The sequence below is a fragment of the Peromyscus eremicus genome, chromosome 14, assembly GCF_949786415.1.
Source record: "Peromyscus eremicus chromosome 14, PerEre_H2_v1, whole genome shotgun sequence".
Classification (NCBI taxonomy): Eukaryota; Metazoa; Chordata; class Mammalia; order Rodentia; family Cricetidae; genus Peromyscus; species Peromyscus eremicus.
Window position 1 is genome coordinate 28,112,888 of NC_081430.1, and position 25,817 is coordinate 28,138,704.

At 39.8% G+C, this 25,817-nt stretch overlaps 1 pseudogene; it reads left to right on the forward strand.

The window, feature by feature from the left end:
• Positions 1 to 4,415: 4,415 nt before the first annotated feature.
• Positions 4,416 to 25,817, forward strand: part of LOC131924578 (nucleolar RNA helicase 2-like) — a 91,559-nt pseudogene continuing 70,157 nt past the window's right edge.

Consider the following 25,817-nt stretch of genomic DNA (forward strand, 5'->3'; position numbering starts at 1 on the left):
TTCCCCTTGCATTTACATTAAATTCCATTATGTTTATATTCCATGTTTTCTCTATTCCTTTACCTGTTAATAGATATCTAGGTAAGCCTGGGAGTGGTGGCAAACATCTTTAATCCCAGCACTTAGGAGGCAGAGGCAGGTGGAATTCTTGAGTTTGAAGTCAGACTGCCCCACATAGTGAATTCCAGGACAGCGAGGGCTACATAGAGAGACTCTGTGTCTAAAAACCAGTAAACAAATAAAAAAAATAGACATCTAGCCGGGCGGTGGTGGCGCATGCCTTTAATCCCAGCACTCGGGAGGCAGAGCCAGGCGGATCTCTGTGAGTTCGAGGCCAGCCTGGTCTCCAAAGCGAGTTCCAGGAAAGGCGCAAAGCTACACAGAGAAACCCTGTCTCGAAAAACCAAAAAATAAAAAATAAAAAAAAATAAACATCTAGGCTGATTCTATTTTCTGGCTATGGTAAACAGTGCAGCAATAAGCATGGATATGCAGGTGCCTCTGTGATGTCTTGACTTAGCATCCTTTAGGCATGTACCCAAGAGTGATATGGCTGGATCATGTAAGTAGTTTTATTTTCAGCTTATTAAAAACTAATTTTCCAAGGGGCTATACAAATTTACATTCCTACTAGCAGTGAAAAAAGACTCTTCTTTGCCCACATCCTCACCAATATTTGTCATCATTGTTTCTTTATGTTTCTATGCTAACTGGAGTGAGATGGAAGCTGAAAGCAGTCTTAATTGGCATGTCCTGATGACTTAGGATGTTGAACACCTTCTGAAGTATTTATTGGTTGTATGTGTTTTTTCTTTGAGAAGTGGCTAGTCAGTTCATTAAACATTTTATTGATTGGATGATTTTGGTTTGGGAAGTTTGTTTTTACTGGGTTTTTATAAACTAGATATTATGCCCTTGCCTGAGAGGTATGTAGTGAAGACATGTTTCCTAATCAGTACTGTCTCTCTACTCTGCTGACCATTTCTTTCCCTGTGAAACACCTTTCCAATTTCATGCAATCCTATTTCTCAGTTCTGGGGTTATTTCCTGTGCCGCTAGCGTCATTTTCAGACAATCTTTGGTTATGCCTCTATCATCAAGTGTCTTCCCTCTGTTTCCGTGGAACACTTCCAAAGTTTCAGAACTTAGATTCAGGCCTTTGATCCATTTTGAATTGATTTTTGCGCAAGATGAAAGAGATAAATCTTCTTTTCATTCTTTTATGTGTGGAAATGCGGTTTTCCCAGCACCATTTGTTGAAGAGGCTGCTGTTTCCTCCATGTATGTTTTTGACACATTTGTCAAAGCTTAGGTGGCTGTAGCCATGTGGGCTTGTTTCTGGGTCCTCTAAAGCAAAAGCAACATATTTATAATCATTATTTGGATCAAATGTTAATCTTTTGTTTTTAATATTTTCCTTTCCATCTCTCTGAATAGTTGGGTTTATGTTAAAATGGAAGAGTTCAAAAACTTTGACACATATTTCAATGCCTTCTACACTTTGATACAAATATCTATTGGACTATAAAGGGATCTGAAAGTTACTGCGTGGCCCAGAAAGAAAGGACAAGGTTTTCACTGCCAAAATGCACAGCTCTGCTGTGTATTTGAACCACACCCCAGTTTACAGCAGCTTCAAACCCCAAATATGGAAAATCTGCTGTGAAACAGCCTCTTCTAGAAATGGCTACATAAACAAGACCAGAAGAACAGCAACATCAAAAGACATGTTAAAATGGAAGAGGGGAAATTCTGCAGGGTCCACCCTTAGACAAAAAACTACAGGCAACTATTGACTCCCAGGAAAAGAATTAGTCTCCCCCAGGATGAGTCTCCTCCTTATTGGTTGTACAGTATGGAGACTTGAAACCATATACACAAAAACAGACTCAGAAGGTTGTATTTATATACATCTTGTCCTGTGTGTGTGTGTGTGTGTGTGTGTGTGTGTGTGTGTGTATGTAACAAATACAACCCCCAAAAAAGGCTATAAACTTGAGAGTTGGAGGGGGGACATGGCAGGGCTTCCAGGGAGAGTAGCTTGGAAGGGCAAGATGAGGGAAAGGAAAGTGGAGAGTGATGTAATTTTATTTCAATTAAACAATATTTTTAAAAAGACTCGTGTAGAGTGTTTCAGAGGCCACTATTACATAGCTTACTCAGACTCTCAGCAGGCCTAATGTGCTTTTATTGCAGAATCACCTTCAGTTTCTTCTATGTTGTCACTCAATCAAGCAACAACAAGCCTCAACATATGTCTTCCCAGAGCCAGAAACCTAGGTATCTTTCTTTATACTCCCTCTTAATAGAATTCACTGATTTGAACAGAGTGGTCAAATTGATGACAGAAATGAATCTATCTGCCATAGAGATTAAAGACAGAAGCAAAGTCAACAAGTACATATTAAGTCAATCCCCACAATCCAAGTCAATCCCCACGACCCAAGTCAATCCCCACAACCCTGAAAGGATTATAATGAGTTATTATATTCTTCATGTTTCCATCTAAATTCTTTCTGGTGATGTTAAAGATGTAATCCTGAACTAGAAGCAACCACTGAATAATGATTGAGGAATAAACATTCTTTGAAACATCAGAACACCACAGTTGACATTTCCATGTACATTATAAATCCTCTTAATATCTTGCTCTTGATAAGACAAGCATGAAGCTATATCGGTGCAATATAATGCTATAGCTGTTTTAAAAACAGTCCATTTTTCATTTAATAGCAAATTAAACCAGCTTAGACACTTTCAAAGGACTAAATGTCAATAAATAAAATGTAAAATGTCACATTATATATTCATTCACATACTTGATGAAACTTTCCCCCTTATTTCTTTTTCGGAAAGAAAATAAATCACAAGTACGTATGGAAAGATTGAAAAGTATTTTGCTCTACATTAAAGGATTAGATTTAACAATAACGCAAAGCATTCTGTAATTGCCTCTATGAAGTCAGAAATTTTGTTTCATCAAGGATGCATTCTAAAGCCTTTATCACAGCAAAATGTTGTACAACAAAACCAACACACACATATACCCACACAGATCTGCATATATCTCATGGACACTGAAATCTGGTTCACCCCAAAAGACATAGGTTGAAAAAGCCAAAATATGAAATTATAATAATATCTCATTAAACATGTTAACTAAGTGGATTATCTGAAAACAAGCAAAATACCAGGCCATGAGTTTCTGACCCAATAATATGTCATAAAACCAAATGATAGGAAAAGGTAGTAGTGTACTTTTTTCTTTGATATTTATGTAAGCCTGCATTTCTGAAAGACTTATTACTCTATATAAAACGTCATGTTTTTAATTCTTTTTAGCAGCGTAATGAGTTTTTTGTTTTTTTATAACATAACTCCATTGATTCTTTGGGAATTTCATATCATGTATCCCAACCCAACTCACCTCCCATCCCTCCATATCTACCCCTCACATCTCCCCAAAAGAACCCCCCCAAATTAATTAAAAACAAACAAACAAACAAAAATCCACCTCACTCCTCCGTCTTTCCCATCTCTCCAACACCTCTTCATTCATCCTAGTGGCCTTGAGAGCTGCCGTGTGTGTGTCACACAGTACACCCTTTTGTCCTATCAGATCCACCCACAAATGTTCATTGCAATGAGTCATTGGTCTGGTTCAAGTCCTCTGGCCTCTGGCACAGCGTCATCACTGAACCCTCACTGAAACTCCTCTCCAATATCCTACTGCTGCCCTGAGTCATGGAGATGCTGTGGCTATAGTTCTGTAGGACCAGTCCCTTCAAGCACTCCAGCAGGTCATAGATAGGGTATGTTAAGGTGGGCCAACCCAAGGCCCAAGATGTTGGCCTGGTTGGTAGCTGAGCTGGTCGGTCTGGAATGCTGGGATCAACCTTCTCTGGCAAGGGGCAGAGCCAGCTCTCCTACTCCCAGGCAATCAGGGCCAGCTCTCCCATGCCCATGGTAAGGGGTGGGGCCATCTCTCCCTAGTGCTGGGGCCAGCACTTCCATGAGCGGCAGGACCAGATCTCCTGATTCAGTATCCAGCGAAGGACATAACCAGTTATCCCAGGGCCAGTAAAAGGCATAGCCAGTTCAACCTGGCCCTCGGATTTCAACATGTGTGCTTCCTATGGCCCCCCTGTAATAAAACGGGCCATGGACATCAACACAGACTCCAGATGCAGCGGGACCACACACCCAGACATGGCGCTTGGCAGCAGCCTGGGCCCAGCCATCACCATGGCCCTAGTGGCACCGCTGGCCACCCAGATCAGTATGGCTCCAGTGGCAGCATGACCCTTAGACACCAACAGGGTCTCAGGTGGCTGACAAGACCCCGGACATCCACACAGCCCTCAGTGGTAACAAGAGCCACGGACATCAACTCAGACCATGGCTACTGCAGAGCCATGGACCCAGACATGACCCTAGGCAGCAGCTCAGGCCAGAACATCACCATGTCCCTGGCTGGCAGCGCAGACCACTCAGATCAGCATGGCCCCGATGGTGGCACAGCCGTCGGATGCCAACATGGCCACAACTTGTGGCCTAGACTCTGAGCATTCATGTGGCCTTTGGTGGCAACATGGGCCACGGACGTTTGTACAGACCCTGGCTGCTGTAGAGCCATGGAGAGGTTTGTTTTGCTTTGTTTTGTTTTATAAAGGGTCACCAGAAGAAGAGAAGACTATATGAAAATAAAACTGCAAACAACATTTAAAAATTGGGAGAATTGTGGGACTGGAGAGATAGCTCAGCGGTTAAGTGTGCCTGTCGCTCTCCCAGAAGACAAACTCAATCCCAGCACCCAAATCTGGCACTTAACAATCATCTCTAACTCCAGCTCCAAGGGATGTGAAGCCTTCTCTGGCCTTAACAAGCATCTCCATACACATGACACAACATGAATATATACACATCACACACACACACACACACACACACACACACACACACACCACATACACACACATACACACCACACACACACATACACACCACACACACACATACATACCACATACACACACACATACACACACATACATGCCACACAGACAGACAGACACACACACACAGATACACATAGACACACACACACACACACACACACACACACACACACACACCTATTTCTTTAATTGGGAAATTCAAGAGAATTTTATCTCAGTGATTTGGGAAGTTTCTAATTTTTAGTATAGAATAGTGTTGTAGCAAATCAAATAGTTGTAAAGATCCAAGATCTATTTGCATGGATAAGATTCCCATCTCCTGAATTTCTTGTGCAAACCTCTGAGATTAAGAAGAAATCTCTCCATACTAAATGATAATTAATTACATGGTAATAAAACTGCAGTACCATTAACCCCAGTAATGACTCCCCACGCTCTCTGATTTCATGAGAAATTTGACACATAATCTGGAAAATAAAAAGGAAACAATCAAATGTCATTGCTAATGATATTCTATTATTTCACCTGTGACCTGAGCTATTATAACTATAGCCTTATAATTGCAATTCGTCCATTGGGAAAGCTAACTTCAAACATTATCATAGCTGAAAGGTCACCTAGAAAATATGCGATTATAACAAAAATTTTATGGCACTTATGGAAACGAATTCATTTTCTTATACTTAGCCCCAGATGGCATTTGTTCTTTCTTTGAAGAATAAGCCATTGAATTGTAAAATATGAGTGAAATATATCCTATTTGCATGTAGCCCTCACATCTTTTTTAAAAACTTTAAGAACAAGACTTCCCTGACATACTTTTCCTAACTACTGTTGTAGATTCATCACAACAGCTGCATCCATTGCCCTCAGATTGATGTGCTCTATTGTACATTTACAGGGATACAGTCACATTCTCCACTTCTCCACCTGTCTCTCCCAAGTTGGGGAGACTCTGTCTGGCCTCCTGATCACCACCAATAGTGAGAGAAGAACTAACAGTGAATCAGAAAGTACTTTCCTGTTCTTTGTCAGCCTAAACAAAAAAATAAAATAAAATAAAAAGAAATAAGACATGAAAATAAATTCTACCATTTAATCACATGTATATTTTCCTAAGAATTAACTACCAAACCTTTTAACTTCAAACCTTTCTGTGTCCAGGCTCTCTGCTTTAAATCCCTCATCTCGAGTTATCGGCTTCTTTCTTTCGTCTGATTTCCACATGCAAAAAGGTTCACTAAAAATTATGGTCCAGGGAGAAATTGGGAAGAAAGATGGAACTGTTAGTAGATCCATGCCATGCAGCCACAGCACTGATTACCACACAACTAACTCATAGGTACTTAAGGCAGAGGAAAGAATTCCAAGAGAGGAACAGATGGGAATAGCAGAGACAGGGGAAGCCCTAGGGTCCATGAGCATCTTTTGAGTCCTGAACCATACCACAGAATCGGAAGAAGGACTTGGTACCATGGTGGTGAGGTGGTTAAAACAAACTGCCTGACCAAGAAGAGAATGGAACAAACCAGGGACTGATCAAAGACCAAGGGGGTTTAAGGTCCCGAGGAGATGGAAAGCCCCACTTTTGCTGAGTATGGGATGCCAAAGCTAGTCACAGCCTTCCACTATGTCTTCTAGCCCACAAGATGGTGCCTGCCCAAAAACTGAGCAGTTGCTTTATACAAAAGGAGAAATGATATGAGACTATGAGAGGAAACTGATACCATATTCCCAGAAACACAGCAGGAATTGACATTTTTTTAACTCTTTAAGAAAAGAGTGGAAAATGCCGGGCATGAAGGCACACACCGTTAATCTCAGTACTTGGGAGGCAGAGGCAGGTGAATCTCTGGGAATGTGAGACCAGCCTGGTCTACAAAGAGAATCCCAGGACCACAAAGAAAAATCCAGTTTCAAAAAACCAAAAGAAGAAGAAGAAGGAGGAGGAGGAGGAGGAGGAGGAGGAGGAGGAGGAGGAGGAGGAGGAGGAGGAGAAGGAGGAGAAGGAGAAGGAGAAGGAGAAGGAGAAGGAGAAGGAGAAGAAGAAGAAGAAGAAGAAGAAGAAGAAGAAGAAGAAGAAGAAGAAGAAGAAGAAGAAGAAGAAGAAGAAGAAATAAAGAAGAAAAGACAGAAGGAAGAAGAAAAGAAAAAAAAAAAGAAAAGAGAGTAAGGGAGGAAGGAAGGAAGGAAGGAGGGAGAGAGGGAGGGAAGGAAGGAGGGAAGGAAGGAAGGAAGGAAGGAAGGAAGGAAGGAAGGAGGGAGGGAGGGAAGGAAGGAGTGGAAAATGTATATATATGTATACATATATGATATCAACAAAAATAAATCCTAACCTAAGATGCATAGGGGAGAGTGTGTGTGCATACTGTTTTTATGTGCATTAAGCACAGACAAAATGCAACATACTGCTTATAAAGGTACTAGGGGTATATTAAAGTATTAAAAGAACTGGAGTGACTTCTTTGTTCCCCAGCATTAACTCTCTTACTGATAGTTTTTGTAGTAAAAACAGTTGTTCAAATTTAGCCAACTGAGTTGCTGAGGCCAAAACCAAGGGAAGGACGTAATTAATCAGTCAAATTGGTGGTCAGCCATTATTTCCTTAAGCACCATTAGGTATTTTTGTCTTAAATGTTTTCTTTTTGTTATTGCTGTTGTTTTTTAATAATTTTTTGAGGACCTCCCACATGAGCATAGCATCTACATCACTCCCACCCACCCCCAACTTCTCCCATGTTCCCCTCCTAAATTCGTGGTCTCTTCTTTATTTATTATTGTTACATGTGCACTTGCATGTGTGTGTGTATGTATGTCTACGGACATATGTACACATAACCTACTAAATCCATGTAGCTTTATTTGTATGTACATGCAGGAAGGGGTGACCCCCACTGCCTGAGCCTTGAGGCTTTCATTGGAGATGTATCCATTAGGGTTTGGCACCCCACAGTCCTTAAGTCTCTGTATTTTAACCAGTTGTGGATCTCTGTAATCATCTCCATCTATTGCAAAAAGAAGCTTCTTTGATGGGCAGTGAGAACAACACTTATCTGAATACAAGGATAAGTTAGGAATTTAGTATGTTTAGAAAGTGGCTGTAGTAGGATCATTCCTTGGTCTATGACCTCTCCAGCCATGAGTAGTTAGTTGTCTAGGTTTAAGGTATCAGAGATGAATTCCTACTGTTGTGCAAGTTTTAAATCCAATGATACAGCTGTGTCCCAGACAAAATCCAAGATAAAAGTGCCACTATTTCAGCACTGTGGATATCTTAACAGTCCAATAATTAATGTGGTTCATGGATTTTGCTACTGGGCAACACTACCAATTACTCCTCTCCCTTGGCAACTTGCATATCTTTCTAATACTATGAAACCCATCAATGTGATCTAGTGTTTTTTATTATTATTCAAGTTTAGACTATTATTAATGAGAGTCATCACAGAATCAGAGAAAAATTAGCTCAGGTTTTAGGAAAAAGCAATGAATTTTGCTTCGATAGAAGGCGACCTTGAACTAAAAATCCTCCCTCCTCTCCTCCCAAGTACTGGAATCATAATATTATAAGTGAATATCACAATGTTTCTTACTTCTTTCCTTTTCTTATAATTTAGCAAAATCAAATCATACAGACATCATCTTAGTTCACATTACTTTAAATTATAATAGTTATAGCAAGTAGCATTAGTATGTAGCTAGCTTGTTTCTCATCTATTTCCATCATCCATTAATAAAAATCTCTGTAAAGATTGGCTTTTTAGTGTGTGTGTGTGTGTGTGTGTGTGTGTGTGTGTGTGTGTGTGTGTGTGTTGGGGTGCTCTCAGAGATCAGAGGTGCCAGATCTAAATGGAGTTGAGTTACAGTCGTGAGTTTAGATGTGGGTGCTAGGAATTGAACTTGGGTCCTCTGCAAGATCAGTACATGTTCTTAAACTCTGAGTCATCTCACCAGCCCCTGTTAACAAAGTTCTTAATTTATACTTAAAGTAGATTTGTGGTGCTAGGAACCTAACACGGAGCTTTGAATAAGCTAGGTAAGCACTTTCCCCTCTGAGGTCCACCTCAATCCAGCATAACATTACTAAACAGCTGTTGAATCAAGTCTCACCTGAACCATTGTCTATAAAACATTCTTTCACCTAGATCACTGTAGGGAATTGAGAACACTGTGTGATATCCCTGGCCAACCAAGGCTCTCTTTAAACACACACACACACACACACACACACACACACACACACACACATACACACACACACACACACACACACACACACAGTCTTTAAAGTTAACCTGTTTTAGATGTAAAAATTTATTTTATGAATGTGTACAAGTGCCTAAATATATCTGGTACTCATGGGGACCAGAAGAGTATCAGATCCCCTGGAACTGGAGTTACAGCTGGTTGTGAGCCATCATGTGGATGCTGGGAACCAAACCCAAGTCCTCTGCAAGAGCAGCCAGTGCTCTTAACCACTGAGCTCCAGCCCCTAGAGTTAACTTTTTAACACAGGAAAGACTGATAGTTTGTTTGTTGTTTTTCAATATGTTAGGATGAAAATTAGGATGAATTTCCAGTTTTATTGGTCAAGTCAATCAAAACATGCAAAATGGCTAGGCATAGTGGTACTCATCTCTAACCCCAGCACTCAGGAGAAGCAAGAGGATTTCAAGTTCATGGCTAGCTTGGGCTAAATAATTAGAAGCTTGTCTCAAAACTAGAAAACTGTATGTTGGTCTGAACATGTAGACCTAGACTGAATCCAGTACTAGTTCTGTGATGCAGAAGTCTCTGCATATATTAAACTACTCTGCCACGTCCTCATCTTTCTCAGAACATCTCTCAGTGTCATCATGATCCATCAAAAAAAGTACAGTGACTACATAAATGAGGGAGGCCATTAAGGTGAACTATTCCAGAGAACAGCACCCTGAGGAAAGAAGTGCCTGCATTATACACGGCTTTACACTTAGTTCTTTCCCCAACCACAAAGGGAAGATGGATATTCTTTGGTCAGATGAACACTTTATGAGATTTTGTACTATATAAAGAGACATCTTCAGGGCCTTGTGTATGCACATTGTAAAACCTTGAGATATTTTATGTTACAGCATACATATTTAATGTGATAATAAAAAAGCTTATTTATTTCAAAGCCCCTTTTTATCCTTGCTTATATAACCAAACAGCTTGATGCTATTGGCTAAAATCTTAAAACTTGCATTATTCACATTGGCAGTGGGACTGTGCCCAACTTCCAGAGATATATAAATCAGACTCAGGCAGAAATGACACACTCAGGATGAATGATTTGACATTCATATAGAAGTACGGTGTTGGAGACTGAAAAATAGACTTTGTTTTAAGGCCCAGTGGGTTTTTTTTTTGGTTTCACTGTCCCTACAGCAGAATGTTATTCTTTCATTTTTATTTCCAACAATGGTTAAATTACAAGCCCAAAACTATTTAGTAAATATAACACCACACCATAAAAGAACAAGGGATGGCTTTAATAAAAGGCAGGAACCGCACTGAACTGGTAAGCTGAATTTTTAAAGTGTTTAAAAATCAGATCAACAAAAGGAAATTCATTTAAATGACACCAAATGTGTCTTACTACTCAACAAAGGCTGGCTGTTTAAAGACTTGCAAGCTCATCAACACAGGGCCTGTTACTGACAGGAGAGCTGGCCGGCAGAAACTGCTGCTATCGATTTCCTACAACTAACGTGAGGAAGTTCTAGAGACGCAGTGGCCATTGTTGAATTTTACTATGCTTACTCAAAGACCGAAATGTAAGTAGTGGGCTGTTATGAAGCAACACATTCTTCCACAGCCAACATATGATAAAAGGCATGAATATACACAGCAGGCTTGCCTCGATTTATTCTGCAGACAGCCATAGTGATGGTGAGAAGTGTCCCAGGCTTAGAGTGGTTAGTGGAAAGCACTATTAGACAAAGTCCAAGTCACAACTGTTGTTTTATATTTGGAAAAGACTATTACCCCCTCCCCCAAAATCCTTAGAATAACTTATTAACCACAATATGAATCTGCTAGTTCTTTAGCTGTGTCCATAAACCCTGAAGGCATTTGAATAACGTTGAGTAAGCACTAGTCAAATATACACAATAATCAAAATTTTATAACTTAAAACCTCAGACAAGCACAAAACTGTGAGTTTGATTACCCCAAGCACTACAAAATAAAAATAATGATGACAAAATAAAAATTTTAAAAACCATCTTAGAAAAACTTTTACCATTTTAATCATGTATACATAAATATGGTTCTGGTTGATTTTACTTTGAAAGACCTAATTTTGTTTTGATATATGTTTTTTACCTAGTTCGTGTTTTTATTTTTGTCACTTTCAATACATTTTTATTTATTTGGGTGTGTGTGTGTGTGGATGTACATACATGCTGTGGCACCAATGTGAAGGGCAGAAGACAATTTGTAAAAATTGGTTTTCTCCTTCCATCATGTGGGTCCCAGGGAATCACACCCAAGCCATCAAATCTTGGCAGAAAAGTACCTTAAGGCAGAGTTATCCCACAAATCCTACATACTTCTTTTATGTGAAGAATACAAATAAATCAGATTTGTACTGGTGTTCTGTGAATAGTCCCTATTTGCGTGTTACAATTCATCCACTGGGGTTCGTCTAATCGAGAAGTTTGGAATGAAGATCACTTTTATCACTGACAGATGAGCATTAGTGTCATCAGAACTACACCAACATAGAAGCTAAATCAAATTCTGCCACAAATTGAGGCAAAATCCTGTTGTTTGCAGGAAATGAAGCAACTGGAGAGTATTATATTGAATGAATTAAGTCAGATTCGGGAAATCAAATATCACGTCTTCTCTCATTTGTGAACCCTGATTTTACACAAATAGATAAAATCATGGATATATAAATGACCTGAAACTAGAAACAATACAATCTAGGGTAACAAAGTGGATGGGAGATAAAGACTAGGGGAGGGGGTTGTGAAGGAGGATGTGGTCAGAGTACATTACATACTTGTATGAAAGTCTCTTCATTAGAGCCATGTACAATGAATTGCTGGGCCTGTAGCACAGTTGGTAGAATGTTTGTCTAGCTTACATAAGGCCCTGAAGTCAATCCTCAGCACCCTGTATTATGTAAACAAGAGATGATGTCACATGCCAGTAATCACAGCACTTGGGAGATAGAGGCAGGAAGATGTGAAGAACACAGTCATACATAGAAAATTCCAGGCAAGTCTGGGATGCCTGAGAGTGCCCTAAAAGCAGAAGTGTAAGGTTGAAAGCCTGTACAATGAAGGCATGTCAATAAAAAATAAACACGGTGAAAAGAAACAAAAAGAGTTCTCCCCTAATTACTCATTTATGACCAACTTTAGGTGGTTGGTGTCTTTTGTGATCTGATATGATTTCACATTGTAAGATGATGGAGAGGACTGTTCTGCTTTTAAAATGTCCCCTACTCTAGGGGCTGAGGACCTATGTCTATAGTAGAGACCTTGCCTACCTTCTATAAGACCCTGAGTTCTGTCCCCGGCATTGGAAAGAAAAATGCCCTCTACACTAAGTCAAGCATCTTGTCTCACTGAGACTCCACGCAGCCATTCTTTCTGTTTCTATCCTTCTAAAAAGACACTGTCGGAAATGATTTCAGGTGGTTGTTTCCTCTATTTCCCATCTGGCTGTAATTGCACAGGAATTTCAGAAAACAAAGAAAAGACGTTTGATTACGTTGTTCGAAGAAGAATAGAGGGAAAATACACAACCTCCCTACAGAGCAGTCAACTGCATGGATGACCCAAAGGGCTCTTCCATTTAGTGCAGACATTTTCTTACAATCAGAGAACAAGCAGCATGGCTGAGAACCACTGATAGTTACCCTGAAAATGCTGGCAGAAGGTGCTTTTTATTTCAGGTGCTTTAAAAATATATGTTGATGGAATCATGATCATACTGAATGATAAGGACATATGCTTCCAGTTAACCTCCTCATTCTCACGGGTTCTGTTTTAGCACACCCAGACATGTATAAATAAGTATTAGATGTGTCTGTGATGTGAGGCTGGGGACTCAGCAAACTAAGGTATTTTGTCTTTGCAGTTCTTTCTTAACGTCTATTCCAACGCTAAAGACCTTAGGAAAGGTCTGCGGCTATGGCTCTGTGGTACAATACTTGCCTAACATGCGAAGAACCCTGGCTTCAATCGCTACCACCACATGAGCACGCATGTGTGCATACACACAAACATGCACAAGCACATGAACACACAGAGGCACACACACACAACTCAGGAAACATTCCATTTTGTTGCATGTTCACTTAGGTACCCTTTTATCTAGCCCATAAACATTAGAGTGTATTTTAGCAGGGGGAGAGGGAGACAGACAGAGACAGAGAAATCACAGTTTATTACGGAAAAGAATATGTCAATGAATAGTCAGCAATATGATGATGAAATCCATACATTAACTTTATGGAAACCCAGAGAAAGTCCTTAAGCTTCAATATAATGTTTACATTTTTAGTATCTTTAAAATAAACTAAAATTTCCTTAAACAGCAAAGGAAATGGCAAAGAAAAAGAACTGAGAGAGAAGAAGAGAAAGAACACTCTGGGCAGCCCAGGCTGACCTCGAATTTGTGATCCTCCTGCATCTGCCTCCTTCAGCAAATCCTACTGGCATGTGCCACTGGGCACAGGAGGCAATGGGGGTGGGACTGAGTGGGAGAGCAATGAAAGACATATCTTGATAGAGGTTGCCATTTCAGGGTTAGGGAGAAACCAGGTGCCAGGGAAACTCCCAGGAATCCACAAGGATGACCCCAGCTAAGACTCCTAGCAATAGTGGAGAGGGTGCCTAAACTGGCCATCTCCAGTATCAGATTGGTGGCTACCCTAATTGTCATCAGAGAGCCAGGATGCAGAAATCCACAGCCAAGCACTGAGCCGAGCTCTGGAAGTCCTCCTGAAGAAAGGGAGGCGGGATTGTAAGAGCCAGGGCGGGTCAAGGTCATGACAGAGGAACCTACAGAGACAGCTGACCTGAGCTCGTGGGAGTTCATGGAGTCTGGGCCAACAGTTAGGGAGCCTGCGTGAAACTGACCTAAGCCCTCTGCATGTGTGTGACAGTTGTCTGTTTGTAAGGCTCCTAGCAGTGAGATCAGGACCTGTTCCAGGCATTTTGCTGACTTTTGGGAACCTGTTTCCCATGCTAGATTACCTTGCCCAACCTTGAAGCAAGGGGAGGAGCTCAATCCTGCCTCGACTTGAGGTGCCATGCTTTGTTTGAGCCCATGAGAGGCCTGCCCCTTTCTGAATGGAGGCAAAGGAGGAGTGGATGGGGAGGGGATGGGTGGGGGAGGAAAGGAGGGAGGGTAAACTGTGATCAGTATGTAAAATAAATGAAAAATGTTAATTAAATTGAAAAAGAACATTCTGAGCAGAAGGAAACAATCTTTGGAAGCACAGAGAGAAGGAAATATGGTATCGGATGTTTGGAGTATGAACAGAGGGGCAGGTGAAGAAATAGTGTGTCTCTGTAAACACACACCTGAAAGGAAAGTACTGCCTGCATCTCTGGTAGCCCGTTTGTCAGAGAAAGAAAGGCCTTGATGAAAAGACACACTAGGAGAATTAGAAATAGAGCTAACATTTCTCTCAAAGTGAGAAATGACCCCAAAACCTCCGGGATGGGACTTTTCTTCTAAATTAGAAAGGCAAATTCTGGGTAGTAGCATTGAACATTGTTTTAGGAGAACAAGCAAATCCCATGTATCCAAAGAATGTTGAAGATTTCTTAAAAAAAAAAAAAAAAAAAAAACGGAGAAAATGAACTCCCTGCTTGGAGAGAAGAAGAGAAATAATTACTTCTATAATATAGGGGGGCCTCTGCATCCACAACCAAATGTGAATCAAAATATTCAAAGAGAACTACATGTGTACTTAACATGTGCAGACAGTTTTCTTACTGTGACTCCCTAAGCGACGAAGTACAAACCCTGTTTTCATAGTTTTCATCTGTATCTAGTACTACCACTAGCCAAGAGAATGCTGTTCTCAAAGATGAAGACAAGAACCTCCCAGAGAGGGTCAGACTGGGGTGTACTACCATCCTATCAGTGTCTCTCACAGTGTAAAGACTTCAACAAGCACCTGAAGACCCCATCTAAAAATACGACTGCGGCCCCTAATGCTATTTCATTGTAAATGTAATATAAAAATAAAATCTGACTGTACCTACCATGCCACTTTGATATTTGTTTTATAATTTGTATAGTTCTTTCACAGTCTTATTTAAGAGCATCCTAAAATGCCTTTTGAATATTACAGCCTATGTAATATGTATTATAGTACCTGCTTTGTAGTATAAGGTCTCTCTTTCTGTCCTATTAACATTTCTCTCGTTTTCTTTAATAATATCCTTTTGTTAAGCAGCAGCATCTGCAGTAATATGATTCTGGTTAAGAAAGCCCACAGATGAGCACCTGTCCAACTCCAAATGGAAAACAAAAACCTACAACAGTTTGCTTCGATATTTACCAACTGCAATACAAAGACAAGTTCGTACATTGATGATTTTAATCTTTTTGTATAAAGCTAAGTTTAACAGATATTAAATATTTTCTACTGAAATATCCCTTTATTTCCACTTTAATGGATATATAAAAACACCTTTCCCAGGCAATCTGTGATTGGCACAGCATGGCAAGAAGAAAAGAATGCCTGGGCAAAGAGCCTTCTGTCTTTCACCGTAAAACATACTTATGATACAAAAAAGGTGATTAGCTAGAACAATTCGAGTTCTTCCCAGTCTGGGTGCTATCCCTGCAGATATGCGCAGAGTTCCCTGCCATCCACCCGTGGGAAGAAATGGACAAGGCAGGTTCCTCATTTTCCTAACTTGAAGGTGACTGAGACCCTGGAGTCTGCCGTAAGGGGTGCTCATGAACGTTTAGGATTTATGCTCTTCTGGGAAGAGAGAATTCATACATTTTAACACCCAAATCAACCTTGAGTGCCCTTCTAAACCGCTACAAGTAATAAAGATGTGATGATCAATTCTGCACATTCTCACAATGGCATCTTCCATGGGCTGTGAAAGTTTAATAGGATTCTATTTCTGAAAATTATGCTGTGTTGCTTTAGTTATTTTGACACCAAGGATTTGGAAAGGTGAATCATTCATTCTGTTGCTCACAGAGACATCTGCAGAGAAAAGGAATCCAAGTTCCTTTTCAAATCTAAAAGTTTCTTTCAAAAATCCATTTTGTTGAACACACGACTGCTTACCAGGTGTCCATCAAATGATATCTTCTATTCTGAGAGGACAATTTCAAGCTAATATACTTGCGAGAAAACATCCTTTGTATAAGATGGGTTATTTCTGTTACCAGTTCTATTTAATCAAATGATATTGTGTTCATTTGGCCACATATTGTGGCCAAAAACAACAACAAGTTTATATTTTCCCAGCTATAGAAAAATCTTTCTATTTGCTGAGCAAAGAACAGACTTTTGAGTCTATCTTCTTCTTTTAACCAGAAAAACATGAAATATGACAGGGATTGCATCACAGCAAATGACATAAGCATTACACTATAGGTAGTCTGGGTGCTAGCTCTGACATATGCTAGGCAGACACCAGAGTCATATAAAATTGAATGAACTGTTAGTTCTTATCCTCATCCTTAGAAGTGAGGAATCACAGCATCTGAGGGTGGGCCTCAAGAGTGCTTCCGATGAAGTCAAAACATGAGAAGCACCATGGCTCCTTTCATAAGAAGTACTGAGCACATGAAATGAAATCAGAGTCTCTACAGAGATTGTTTTAAATCTCTATGGTGATGCCAATGACGACAAAATCAGAAAGCCAGTGGTCTGGATGTCCTGTTAAATGGTAAGCATTACTCCCAGCCTTTATAAAAACAATTCTTGGTCTAGGTTAATCAAATTCTTTTTGTTTGGAGGTTTGCTTGCTTTGTCTGATTGGCCTGAGGTGAGAGTTTACGTGTGGATCCCATGGTTCCTCTCTGAAAGGCTTAGTACAACTCCATGCTCACTGCTTGGATGAGAACAGATTTGAACACTCCACCCAGCATGCTATCTTGTTCGGTTCTCACAGTCAACCTCTGTCGAATCCTTACGACATTTTGTTTTTAAAATTGGAAGATGTATAGGATCTGAAAAAGAAAGAGTTTTACTTTTGTTTTAAACGGGCATACAGAGAGTAAATGATTTTCTCATCACTACACAGAGCCCCATCCTGAGATCTCCCTCACTAGGAGTTGCCTTTTTCTTCATCTTCTATGTGAGATGCAGTTTCCCTTTAGGCTAATTTTCCACTTTTGCCTAAACAGCTGTCTCCTATCCCATCTCCCCAACACCATGTCTGAGTCAGAAATCATACATACAAAAGGCATCTGGAGGCTACAGTACCCTCACCTGCCTAGGTCCTCCACACCTCTCCATCCAGGCACCTTGCATTCCCAAATGCTGATGGCACAGGATACTACATGCAGTAAACCACACCTGAAAGGGGAAGAAGGCTGTAAAATGGGCAAATCTCTTGGTTCATTGATCTTTACCACCAGTAACTCTCAAACTAAAAAGACTCACCAAGCAGATATGACGGTGCACCTCTTTTTCTAAGTGAATTTGCTATTAGATTAATCACAGCCTTTAGCTAGCTCAGTACTGACTGTCATAAATAGTGTGGATCCATTAAAGCTGTTGCCAAACAGCATACAAAAATATGCACATGCCAACAGTGCCCCATCTGCAAGAAAGTCCTCTAAGTAATCCTGTTCTTCTGTCCAAATCCAAACAATTATCCCATGTTCAAGCCATGTTTATAGATGGATCACTGTACAGTCCCATTAGAATCTTTGAGCATTATTTCCTTCATCCTACCTCCTAAATGCTGAAGAATATCCTCCGGGTCTGGGTGGCTAAGTGCAATATTTTGGTTTTGATTAAGAACGATGCTCAGGGCAGCTGACCACTGGCAAGAATCAGCTCAGGCTGGATGGCCTGGCATGCTAAGGAAGCTGTTCTTACAGCGTTTTATTTTTGCTCCCAGAGCTGTGCAACTCTAAAGACTTTGCAAGTTTTATTGACTGCTGGGCCATAACTAAATCTAAATCTTGTTAAGCAAAATAGGGCATCAAGATAATGACGAGTGATTGTGCAGAATCATTTGTTCACCACAACTCAGATGAGATCACATGGCTACCCATGAGAGAAGAGCTCATGAACTCATCAGGATGCTGCTGTTCCACTGTGCAGTGATGTGAAGTTAATATATTCTCCCTGGTGGTTGGAAAATCAGCAAAAGTAAGCAACTTGGTAAACAAGTAGAAAAGAAGATAGTGATAAGAATGGGAAAATCAAGATTTGGAACCAAAACCATTGCTCCATCAGCAGTATCACCCAAAGCTCTGACTGGATGGGGTAATATGGAAATTAAAGTGTAGAGGATGCTACACTTTACAGATTCAGTCACCCAAATTCCAAGTGTAATAGCCCCTGAGCTTTCTATGCCTCCAAATCTTCACTGATGAGGTAGTGATAATGATGGCTTTTACCTGATAGGTTCTACTGGTACAAAGTTTGGAAAGAAGCTTGGTGCCTACCACACAGTATCATCATCATCATCATCATCATCATCATCATCATCATCATCATCATCTAGTGGGATTTGTTTTAAAAAAAGAAGCATTTATGGAACACACAGGAAACAGACTAAAAGCATTCTTTTTGTCTCTCTCCGACTTCAAACTTGTGATCCTGGCCATGATAGCATCGCCAGTAACCCACTGATCTAGTTAGCCTCTCTATTGATACAGTCATTGACCCCAAGGAACTTGTGGAGGAAAGGGTTTATTCAGCTTATGGGTTGCAGCCTGTCACTGAGGAAAGGAAGCCAAGACAGGAACTGAAATAGACACCATGAAGGAACCAACATATACTGGCTCATTTCCCCTGGCTTGCTCACCTTTGCTTCTTCTTATACAGCCCAGGTCCACTTGCTAAGCTGTAGCATCACCCACAGTGAGCTAACCCTACTACATCAATTAGAAACCAAGACAGGGTCCCACCGACATGTCCACAGGTCAATGTGATGGAGGCAGTTCCTCAACTGAGGTTCCCTCTTCCCAGGTGTATCAAGTTGACAACCAAGATTGTCTGTCACACCCACATACCTGCTCTCTTTACTGTCCAGCACCTTCTTTAAACGCCTTCAGTATTTTGCTTCACTTATGTCTATTATGTAAGGTATTTGGCTTCCAGGTAAATCCTCCTCGTTGTATGAGAACTCTGCGTGATATGCTAGAAAAATGAGTGGGTTTTATTTATGTGGGACATAAAAATAATATTCATCTTTCAAATTCATGGAAAACAATTAAAGCACTAGGTCTGGAGAAGTGAGCGGTAAGAATGGGCTGCTTAGATCCACATTTCATTTCGCAGAGAAGATACCCAATTCAAAGTAATATTTGAGGTGGGCACAAGAGCAATCTAGGCTAAGAACAACAGTTAACATTGAGCACTCAAGCACACCAAAGCAAGGACTTGTCAACTTCTCTCACGTTATTCACTTCCTCACTATTTCCTTCCTCTGTAACGTTAATCCACTCAATAAATATTGAAAAGTTAGGATTAGTCCAAGCCTGATGGATGAGCCTGACAAGAAGTCATGCTCTAATCAGCTCTTTTTAATATTACCAAAATCAATTATTTTTAAAGCCAAGATTCTGGTCACATGTTTCAGAACCTGGTGTGTCACAGTTTTATACACCAGTTAAGCTTTTTCCAAAATGCACATATATCTGCTCAAAAGCAAACAAGGTTGGAATATTTATTTAGGCAACCTCCTCAAGCCCTTTTTAGCTTCCAGTTGATAATATGTCTCTGAGACACACAAGGCTGGGAAAAAAAATAAGTTGGTAAGATGTTTACTAAATTCAACTTTTAAAAATTATTTTCAGGATCTCAAAAGCAAGCTGGTTATTGGTGGGAAATGCTCTATGTAAACTCAGACCTCACTCCTCATGATAATTCAACATGATGCTGTTTTATTAATAGTGAAAGGAATAGTTAGAGGGGCCTACAGGAATTCCTTTTTGTTTTCATTCTAGGAATGACAAAACCAACACACCTTTGCTTAGCTATCCTACACATAAACACCTCAAGTGCTACCTCTCAGAACCAAATAAATTCCATGTGTGTTGTTGGCAAGGATGAGTATGGTAAGTTTCCCACATTTTCCACTGCAGAGTTGAAGTGCTAGCCTGTCTCTGCATGAGACCTGTTAGAGTAAAGTGACCAGCAATACAGAAGAAAAAAAAAAAAGAACTCTCCAGAAAGTGACAGATGAGGTCATTTCTACAATGCACATGCTCAGTCCAGCTTCATTACCTCTCGTGTTCAAAATGTTGTTTGGGCTACAGCCTGGTGGAGACCAAAGTGTCAAAACAAACCAGGGCATGGATCCAACACTAGCCTAAGCATCACTGCTAGCTCATTAGAAAGCGGCAGAAGTAAGACCTTTCTGAAAGTTGCTGTGAGGAATCGTTTGCATTATCCATGTAAAAAAAAAAGTCTACATGTGATGGTACTCAATAAGGAGTACGCATTTTTATACTTTGTGCTGTTTTTTCTCCAATGAAACTCTGCTTTTACTTTTTGCTTAAGTTAGGTAAGTATGAACTGTTAATTTAATTTCTGCCACATTTGAGTCATTAAAGTGAGATTTAGTTTGAGGAATAATTCAATAAATATTCTTAAGTGGAGTCTAAGATTGGTGGGGGAAATCCCAGCATCCTTACCCTGTATGCCCAGCAGAAAGTACATGTGGTCATAAAACAATAGATGTAGTTGACAGAAGACAGGAGCAAACCATAGGTGGATATTTTAGCTGTATCTGTGTTCAACAAGGAGCACAAAAGATTAATGGGAATCATTCAGATAATTAGTCCAGTCAACAGAAAAAGGTCTCTACCAAAATCCTAAATATTTCAGAAACAATGTCTGTTATCTTCATTACAGTGAGCCCTCCATGTATGCCAGTTCTGCATGGATTAGACTACCACAAATTGAAAATACTTGGCAATCTTCAAATCTTAAAAAAAAACATATATAGACTTGTTTCTCATCATCTTCCTTAAACAGCACACTGTAACAGCTATTTATATAATATTTACTTGGTGTTGGGCATTATAAGTAATCTAAAGATTGTTTAAAGTATATTGGGATATAAGCATGTCCTAAATGCAAATATCATTCCAAATAGAAAACATCTGTATGTGTGGATATTGGTATGGGATAGATCCTGGAGCAATCCCACGGTTACCAAGGCATAATTATATTCCTTAATTGTTTGGGCTCCCCAGATCCTGTCCTGCATAAGTAGATAAAGTCTGTTTCCTTAAGATTCTACAAAGGACAAAATGTCTACTTAGTCGTGCTGTAGTCAAGAAAAGGCAGTTTAAAAAGCAATCAGGCCATTTGGGTAAAGGCAGACCAGGAGCGCACAAATGTAATATTGTTGCACACTTTACGAGTCATTCAGTGCTTGAAGAGTGTTACAACTTTAGGACGGACCCAGAGAACACATCCTGACTTAATGGCCTCTGCGTAGTTAAGGAAAATCGCTCTGCTCCTTTCTTCCAGGTCGGCTCTTTATCAGGTTGGAAGAACTAGAGAAACTCCTAAGGCTTTTCCCTTCAATGCCTGTTTTATTCAAAGGCAGCATAGCTGCCTTCCAAAGCTTTTACTTAGACTGAAAACCACTCATGTTCTAAATAAGCTGAGAATTAAAGATACTGTGCATCAAGTACAAACCAAAAGTTCCTGATTTCTCCCAAAATATCTAAGCGCTTTCACCCTGACACATACTGACACTGTCTCAGCTCTGTATCACATTCCACCCTCCAGGTGGACGTAGGCTTATGTTAACTCAGGATTTATTTGGGGTTAAAATGTATTCTGTTTCCCATGTTTCCCAATGTTGAACAAGATATTAATGGTGCCCTTAAAGTCATTCACATGGAAAAATGAACATCATTCTGAACACTAAAAACAAACTCATGGAAATCAATCCACATTTGTAAAATGCTTGAAGTTTTGCCTAAATCTATTTTTCTTTGTTTAATTGGTTAATTGATTTGGGGCAGAGTCTCATGTAGTTCAGACTTGACTCAAACTCACTGTAGACAAGGCTAGCTTCGAACTCCTGATCCTCCTGCTTCCATCTCTCAAGTATTGAGATTATTGGCATGTGTCACCATATTTGGAGAAACTATGTTTAAAGTAAATAAAACTACATACAAGTCAAAAAGGTAAGAGAAACTTCTTGAAATACTACATATTTTGTCTATTTTCATTGATTTTAAAGTTAGTATACAAAGCAATGGGCTTCATTATGGTGTGTGTGTGTGTGTGTGTGTAGTCAGTTCTTGTTTTCCCTCACACTCACTACTCACCCTTTCTGTCTCCCGTCCACCTCTTGCTGGTTCTGTTTATCTTGTCAAATGGCCCCATTCTGCTTTTAAATCACAGGTGTTTCATTACCATTCGCCTACATATCTTCCTTCCTTCTCACAGTCTCCATTCTAATCTCAATACACACACACACACACACACACACACACACACACACACACATACACACACACAGAGAGAGAGAGAGAAATTGAGGTTCTACATATGAGAGGAAACATAATATTTATTGAGTTTTTTGTCTGCCTTATTTTGCTTAACATAATGATTTCTAGTTCCATCCACTTTATTATAACTGTCATTATTTCATTTTTCCTTATGACCAAATAAAATTCATTGTATATATACTATATTCTGAAATAGTATATTTTTCCCTCTGTGCTATATGTGTATATATACATGTATTTACAAATGTACTGGATCATGTATTTGTGTGTTATATGTGTGTATACACCGGTTTTTACAAATGTACTTGACCATGCATGCATGTGTGGCAGCCAGAGGTCGACTTTGGGAATCTTTATCACTCTCCATTTTATTTTTTGAGACAGGGTCTCCCATTGAATCAGAAGTTCACTCTCTTGCTTAGATGGGCTTGCTGGATCCACTGTCTCCAGCCCCCAACACTGTGGTTATATCTGTGCTTCATCTTGCCTGGCTTTTGACATAATGCTGGGGATCTTAACTGAGATCCCAGTGCTTGAGCAGTAAGTACTGTAACAACTAAGCCATCCCCCAGCCTTTGAAATGTTACATGTTTTCTAGATTATCCTTTGAGGTCTATTTTTATTTCTATTGTCACTATCTTAATTCGGAACTTAATTTTTTTTCTAACCATGACTATTTGTGATAGTCTTTTAAATGGCCCTAATGTCTTCAAGCTTCAGTTCTCCTAATCTAATTTCCATGTTGAAATGATATCCAATCTTCAAACACAAGCTTGATTACTATTTTCTCCCTAAATAAGATAACCACACATATATATACTAAGATATACACTAGGATACTTCTGAGAGTACAAGTGACCCATAATTATAGCAATAGTTATCCCAAGACAAGCTAAGAGGTGTAAACTGGAACAATCCAGGCAAAACAGAATATGTGCTTACTGAATTAAAAGGGGGGCTTCTTTAATTATCAAAAAAAGTGACTCCATCTACTTTATACTTCTCTATGCCATCACATTTCTATAATATACTTATGTTTTTCTTTCCCTACAAAATTGTTTCATATACTAAAAATACTTAGCAATTAGTTGTTCACTTAAAACAGCTAAGATAATGTTATACATGGCAATATGAAGGAAAAAGCTAAGCATCTTTTAAGTGAATAAATTTGTGTTTAAAATAAAGTTTTGCTTTCATTTGTTTTGAGAAGTGCCATTCTATTTAATTAATTTATGTACTAAAATAAACCCAATAAGTAGCTAATGGAGCATATTACTTCTCTAAAATTTATACCATATGACTCTGAATCTGGACCTTTAACTATCTTCAGGGGAAACCATGAAGGAAAACCTATAGTTTTCTAGTTAGAAGATTTTCCAATGTGGACAATTATGCACTAGAAACAGTCAACCCATTGCTATTGAGCAACCATGACCCAAGGAAACATTAGCTCTGGTAACACAGATTTGAGCCTTATGAATTGTCATGTCCGCCCAGAAGAAAGGTAATTCTCTTTTGGGCGTTGACTTTCAACCTCTGCTAAATTGTCAAGTTCTCTGAAAATGGAGCTTAACTTTTGTTCCTTATTACAAACTCCAAAAACCATGTACTTGTGTGTATGACTTTGACGGTGTGAAACCAGGTGCTGCTGGGTGTGACCACAGCAGTGTGGAACCATGTGCTGCTGAGTATGTCCACAACAGTGTGGTGGGCATCCTAGAGACGAACATAACATTTTCACAGAAGTGTGTAATCTAGTAGAACCCCCATGGCACACTTCTCTGAGACTTATCTGGCAAAGGTGCCCACTTCTCTTCTGATGGGCTGCAGAAGACACGCAGGAGCCTCATGCAGCAACAGCCCGTGACCAAGCCCCATCTCTCTCGAAAGCACTGCAGCCTTCTTTTCAATAGTAGGTTGATGTTTTGTTACTACCATCCTCCATCTGGCTGAAGTGAATTTTTTAAGGCTTACAGAAATAATGCAATAGAATGAGATTTTTTATACTATATTTGAGAAATCAAGACTAAGAAATACTAAGATAGAATGATAAGATAAAACAAGGATTCAAGTTAGATATAGAAATATATAATGGTAGTTCCTCTGTAATTACTGAAGATGGCTTGTAAATCTGAAGTGTAACCTTGCCAGAAGTCAAAGCAAAGAAAATTCTTAATGCAGTAGAAAAACAGCAATTTCAAAAGAGGCTCAGATTCCTCAGATCTGAGGGTAAAGAAATTTCCACTGGGCCTTCATTAAGCTCAGTAGAGTCTGGAAGGTGTGCTGAACTTTGTTCTTTGTTCTGTTTCTAGTTAGTGAGTGAATGAGAGTTGGTTTAATAATATAATAAGCATCTGTGAATCTTTGACTAATTACCAGAGGTGGGAACTTGGCATTAATCTCTACCAAGTCTACAATCCCAACTCAACCCGGTCCAGCTTCCTCCTACTAAAAGCTGTAATCACCCTGAAATCGCATACCCCCCCAACACCACTTATTACCTTGGTGTCTTTCATTTGTATATGTATTTAAAGCCATTCCTAAATCATTATTTTTTAATTTCAGTTGTTTTCAACCTTAAAACCTATGGATGTTATTTAGTATATAACTTTAGGAGTTATATTTTCTTTTTTTTTTCTTTTTTTATTAAGAAATTTTCTACTCACTTCACATACTATCCACAGATTCTCCCTCCTCCCCCCTCCCAGCCCTCTCTCCCAAGCCACCCCACATCCCCACATCCCCCAAATCAAGGTCTCCCATGGGGAGTCAGCAGAGCCCGGCACACGAGCCTAGGCAGGTCCAAGCTCCTTCCCAGTGCACCAAGGCTGTGCAGGGCATCACACCACAGGCACCAGATTCCCGAAAGCCTGCCCATAGACCAGGGACAGATCCCGATCCCCCTCCCTGGGTGCCCCCCAAACAGTTTGAGCCAAACAACTGTCTTCTGTATTCAGAGGGCCTAGTCCAGTCCCATGCTGGAGAGATGGCTCAGCCGTTAAAGGCTAGGCTCACAGCCAAAAATATAGGAGTTATATTTCAGTGTTACCTTGCTAAGAACCGTCTATACTTTTGTTGCCATAAGACATTTACTATGCTTGTCTTATTATTTCCACATGTGACTACAACACAGCTTACTGTAGGCAGACTTTTCTGTCCCACCTGCCCACTCTC